At 47.0% G+C, this 6,159-nt stretch overlaps 1 pseudogene; it reads left to right on the forward strand.

The window, feature by feature from the left end:
- Positions 1-232: 232 nt before the first annotated feature.
- LOC104675337 lies at positions 233-3,832 on the forward strand (annotated as a pseudogene).
- The last annotated feature ends 2,327 nt before the right edge of the window (positions 3,833-6,159 follow it).

The raw sequence follows: 6,159 nt of genomic DNA on the forward strand, positions 1-6,159 counted from the left end.
GACTTTTCTTATTTCTCGGTCTCACTTTCCCTACTTTTTCATTTGGGCTTCCTAGGATCACCACCCAAATAAACTACCTGTCACCAGGTTGTTTTTTTTTTTTTTTTTTTTTTTGCCTGGGGGAGGGCAGGGAACTCAAATGCATGACCTATTTTCGGTTAAAAGTGAAAAGAGATTCTTGTCTTCTGTCCAAGTTGGTCACTTCCTTGCGCCAAAGTGAACAGTAGCCAACATGTCAGGGTGGGAGTCGTATTACAAAACCGAGGGCGATGAAGAAGCAGAAGAACAAGAAGAGAACCTTGAAGCAAGTGGAGACCATAAATATTCAGGAAGACATAGTTTGATTTTTTTGGTTGATGCCTCCAGGGCTATGTTTGAATCTCAGAGTGAAGATTTGACTCCTTTTGACATGAGCATCCAGTGTATCCAAAGTGTGTACATCAGTAAGATCATAAGCAGTAAGAAAGATCATAAGCAGTAAGATCATAAACAGATCATAAGCAGTGAGCTCATAAGCAGTGAGCTCATAAGCAGTGAGCTCATAAGCAGTGAGATCATAAGCAGTGAGATCATAAACAGTGAGATCATAAGCAGTGAGATGATAAGCAGTGAGATCATAAACAGTGAGATCACAAGCAGTGAGCTCATAAGCAGTGAGCTCATAAGCAGTGAGATCATAAGCAGTGAGATCATAAGCAGTGAGATGATAAGCAGTGAGATCATAAGCAGTGAGATCATAAACAGTGAGATCATAAGCAGTGAGATGATAAGCAGTGAGCTCGTAAGCAGTGAGATCGTAAGCAGTGAGATCACAAGCAGTGAGATCACAAGCAGTGAGATCATAAGCAGTGAGATCATAAACAGTGAGATCATAAGCAGTGAGATCATAAGCAGTGAGATCACAGTGAGATCACAAGCAGTGAGATCATAAGCAGTGAGCTCCTAAGCAGTGAGATGATAAGCAGTGAGCTCATAAGCAGTGAGATGATAAGCAGTGAGATGATAAACAGTGAGCTCATAAGCAGTGAGATCATAAACTGAGATCATAAACAGTGAGATCATAAGCAGTGAGATGATAAGCAGTGAGATAAGCAGTGAGATCATAAGTAGTGAGATCATAAGCAGTGAGATGACAAGCAGTGAGATGAAAAGCAGTGAGCTCATAAGCAGTGAGATCATAAGCAGTGAGATCATAAACAGTGAGATCATAAGCAGTGAGATCATAAGCAGTGAGATCATAAGCAGTGATTGAGATCTCTTGGCAGGGGTGTTCTATGGTACCAAGAAAGACAAAAATTCAGTGAATTTTAAAAATATTTACATCTTGGCCAGGCGCGGTGGCTCAAGCCTGTAATCCCAGCACTTTGGGAGGCCGAGACAGGCGGATCACGAGGTCAGGAGATTGAGACCATCCTGGCTAACATGGTGAAACCCCGTCTCTACTAAAAATACAAAAAACTAGCTGGGCGAGGTGGCGGGCGCCTGTAGTCCCAGCTACTCGGGAGGCTGAGGCAGGAGGATGGCGGGAACCCGGGAGGCGGAGCTTGCAGTGAGCTGAGATCCGGCCACTGCACTCCAGCCTGGGGGACAGAGCGAGACTCCGCCTCAAAAAAAAAAAAAAAATTTACGTCTTACAGGAGTTGGATAATCCAAGTGCAAAACAAATTCTAGAGCTTGACCAGTTTAAGGGGCAGCAGAGACAAAAATGTTTCCAAGACCTGATGGGCCATGGATCTGACTACTCACTCAGTGAAGTGCTGTAGGTCTGTGCCAGCCGCTTTAGTGATTTCCAGTTCAAGATGAGTCATAAGAGGATCATGCTGTTCACCAGTGAAGACAACCCCCATGGCAATGACAGTTCTAAAACCAGCTGGGCCAGGACTGAAGCTGGTGATCTCTGAGATACAGGCATCTTCCTTGACTTGACGCACCTGAAGAAACCTGGGGGCTTTGACATATCCTGGTTCTACAGAGATACCGTCAACATAGCCGAGGATGAGGACCTCAGAGTTCACTTTGAGGAATCCAGCAAGCTAGAAGACCTGTTGCGGAAGGATCGCGCCAAGGAGACCAGGAAGCAAGCACTCAGCAGGTTAAAGCTGAAGCTCAACAAAGACATAGTGATCTCTGTGGGCATTTGTAATCTGCTCCAGAAGGCTCTCAAGTCTTCTGCAATAAAGCTTTATCAGGAAACAAATGAACCAGTGAAAACCAAGACCCTGGCCGGGTGCGTTGGCTCACGCCTGTAATCCCAGCACTTTGGGAGGCTGAGGCGGGCGGATCACCTGAGGTTGGGAGTTCGAGACCAGCCTGACCAACGTGGAGAAACCCCGTCTTTACTAAAAGAATACAAAATTAGCCAGTCGTGGTGGTGCATGCCTGTAATCCCAGCTACTTGGGAGGCTGAGGCAGGAGAATCACTTGAATCCAGGACGCAGGGGTTGCAGTGAGCCGAGATTGTTCACTGCACTCCAGCCTGGGTGACAGGAGCAAAACTCTGTCTCAAAAAAAAGAAAAAGAAAAGAAAAAAAGAAACAAAGCAAGACCTGGACATTTAACGCAAATACATGCAGTTTGCTTCTGTTTAGCGATACCAAGAGGTCTCAGATCTATGGAAGTCATCAGATTATACTGGAAAAAGAGAAAACAGAAGAGCTAAAATGGTTTGATGATCCAGGTTTGATGCTCATGGGTTTCAAGCCCTTGGTAATGCTGAAGAAGCACCATTACCTGAGGCCCTCCCTGTTTGTGCACCCTGAGTCGCCGCTGCTGATTGGGAGCTCAACCCTGTTCAGCACTCTGCTCATCATGTGTCTGGAGAAGGAGGTCATAGCATTGTGAAGATACATACCCTGCAGGAACATTCCCCCTTATTTTGTGGCTTTGGTGCCACAGGAAGAGGATTTGGATGACCAGAAAATTCAGGTGACTCCTCCAGGCTTCCAGCTGGTATTTTTACCCTTTGCTGATGATAAAATGAACGTGCCCTTTATTTATTTATTTATTTATTTATTTATTTATTTATTTATTTATTTGTTTGCTTGTTTATTTTTGAGACGGAGTTTCACTCTTGTCACCCAGGCTGGAGTGCAATGGTGTGGTCTCAGCTCACTGCAACCTCTGCCTCCTGGGTTCAAGCGATACTCCTGCCTCAGCCTGCCAAGTATCTGGGATTACAGATGCCTGCCACCATGCCCAGCTATTTTTTTGTGTTTTTAGTAGACAGGGTTTCACCATGTTGGCCAGGCTGGTCTTGAACTCCTGACCTCAGGTGATCTGCCCGCCTCAGCCTCCCAAAATGCTGGGATTACAGGCGTGAGCCACTGTGCCCGGTGAAGATGCCCTCTACTGAAAAGGTCATGGCAACTCCAGAGCAGATGGACAAGATGAAGGTTATCATTCAGAATCTCCGCTTCACATACAGACGTGGCAGCTTTGAGAATCCCGTGCTGCAGCAGTACTTCAGGAACCTAGAGGCCTTGGCCTTGGATTTGATGGGGCTGAACAACCAGTGGACCTGACATTGCCCAAGGTTGAAGCAATGAACAAAAGACTGGGATCCCTGGTGGATGAGTTTAAGGAGCTTGTTTACCCACCAGATTACAATCCTGAAGGGAAAGTTACCAAGAGAAAGCACGATAACGAAGGTTCTGGAAGCAAAAGGCCCAAGGTGGAGTATTGAGAAGAGGAGCTGAAGACCCACATCAGCAAGGGCACGCTGGGCAATTTCACTGTGCCCATGCTGAAAGAGGCCTGCCAGGCAGACGGGCTGAAGAGCGCGGTAAAGAAGCAGGAGCTGCTGGAAGCCCTCACCAGGCACTTCCAGGACTGACCAGAGGCCATGCGTGCAGCCGCCCTTCCACACCGTGCCCAGGCTGCCTGGCCTTGTTTTCAGCCAGTTAAAATGTGTTTCTTCTGAGCTAGGAAGAGTCTGCCCAACAGAAGTCGAGGAACTTGAAGTTTTTGAGACTTTCTGTTGGCATGGTGATGGTGTAGCCCTCCCACTTTGCTGTACCTTACTTTATAGCCTGAAAAAAGAGCCCTAAGTTTGTACTATTACAAGAAAAAGTGAAAAGAAAATGAGCCTCAGGCCTTTTGTCTGTTCGGTATGCCTTATCACAGGGAGCTAGGAGGCTTTTCTAGGGTCCTGTAATGATGGTTTTTGCTCCATGTTGGTTTAAGCAGGTTTCTGGGGGCCCACAACACCTTGGATGAGTAGGTGGGAGCCTGCTAGGGAGGGCTGGGTTGGCAAAGTGGGATATATGTCTATAGCTGATGCTAGGCTTGTGGCTTTACGTAGAATGACTTTGCTAACTTGTATCATAGAGGTTGACGATTTTATCAGTTACTCCCAAGAAATAGTATAAACGTCAAGAAATGTTTCTCAAACCAAGGGAATCCAATGATAGCAACCGACGGAAGATCTAGGGAAGGTGGAACATATGGTGATAATGTCAATTGGGAATTTCTAATATTATCTAATATTCATATTATGCCATATCATCTATAGCATCCACCGGCTCTGTGGTTTTGTTCACAATGGGCTCATCCATCACCCGGTTCAACATTTCTCAAATGCACCCTGCTGGATGTTCCTGAGAAAAAAGGTTCTGTGATCCAATCACGTGGATGAATGCCAATTACTATTCACTCTTCTTGAAGAGGCACAGTCCATATTAACATATTAAAGGTTCTGAAAATTTTGCTCTCGAAATTAAAATCCAATTTAGCATTGCTTCCCATACTTATTTTGCTATGGAACCCTTTCTTCATGTAATACCTATTTAATCTATCATAGAACTGGTACTCCACAGAATCCACTTTGGGAATCCCCAATCTATTTGACTAGTGTGGGTGCAAAAATATTTTCTGCAGCCCACAGGACTTCCTTTGCAGAGTGTGCCAGGGCACAACTGTCCTTTTTTGTCCACACCTCACCCCCAATCTCCAACCTTCCTTCCTCCTTTTTACTTTTTTCTCTATTTGGGTTTAGGTCACATGGATTCATGGCCGCGGGCTAACACCCCCACTGCCATTGCCTTGACACATTAAGTCCTCTTATCTAAGTCCTGCTTGGGGACCTTGGTCCAGCTGGGGTTCTGAGGGGCTCCCTCATGCCTACCTCTTCCAGGTACTAGAAGGGTCTGGGGACCCTCCAGGAGACAGACATCTACAAGGAAAGAATCTATCACCAAGGAGCATCCACGAGCAGCCAGCATGATTCAGATCCTCCTGCTTGGCTAGGGACACAAACTACTTTCCAAACATGGGGTCTGTTGTGGGTTTGTGTCCCCCCAAAATTTATAGATGTAAGTCCTAACCCCAGTACCTCAGAATGTGACCTTCGGAAACACGGTTGTTGTAGACGTAAGTGATTAAGATGAGATCATACTGGAGTAGAGTGGGCCCCTAATCCAGCATGACTGGTGTCTTCTGAAAAGGGGGAATTTGGAGACAGGTGTGCACATGGGGAGAGCACCACGTGAAGATGGAAGCAGTGCCTCCACTACCCAGGAACTACCAGAAGCCAGGAGTGTGGCTTGGAACAGATATTTCCTTAGTGCCCCAGAGGCAGCACAGCCCCGCCAACAGTTTGGTCTCAGGCTTCCAGCCCCCCCAATGTGAGAGAATCAATTTCTGTTATGTAAGTCGCATTCATGTGTTGTACTTTGTCACTGCAGCCCTGGCACATTCATCCATGGGGCAGAAGTCTCTGCTGCTTCTCCTCCAGATTCACCAGCAGTGGTTCCTGATCCAGCTCCCTCACAGTGGGAGGAGGTGGAGATACTGGAACTGATGTGCGGAGCCTCCCCAGTCCCAGGCTCTCTCTTTGTGGAGATGAGATCGGTTCTCGTGGCACCCCGGTAGCTGTGTGGATAGACTGAGGAACCTTCTTCTGGTAGAAGTGTTTGTGTCCTCTTCCTGAGTTCCACAGTGTCTCTGGCCTCTGACCATCATAGTCAGTGGGAGTGGTACTCTCAGCTTCCCTCTCAGGCCTCGTGCTCATGACTGACCCCTGACCAAGCAGTGAGGATGTCACCTGGCGGGGAAAGCATCACTGAGAGGGAGAGTCCAAAGTCCTACCCAGAGGCAGAATGTGAGATCCCGACCCCTCCAGGATGCAGTCAAAGCTACAGGCCTTCCCCGCCACTCAATCAT

This window comes from Rhinopithecus roxellana, chromosome 11 (assembly GCF_007565055.1).
Source record: "Rhinopithecus roxellana isolate Shanxi Qingling chromosome 11, ASM756505v1, whole genome shotgun sequence".
Taxonomy (NCBI): Eukaryota; Metazoa; Chordata; class Mammalia; order Primates; family Cercopithecidae; genus Rhinopithecus; species Rhinopithecus roxellana.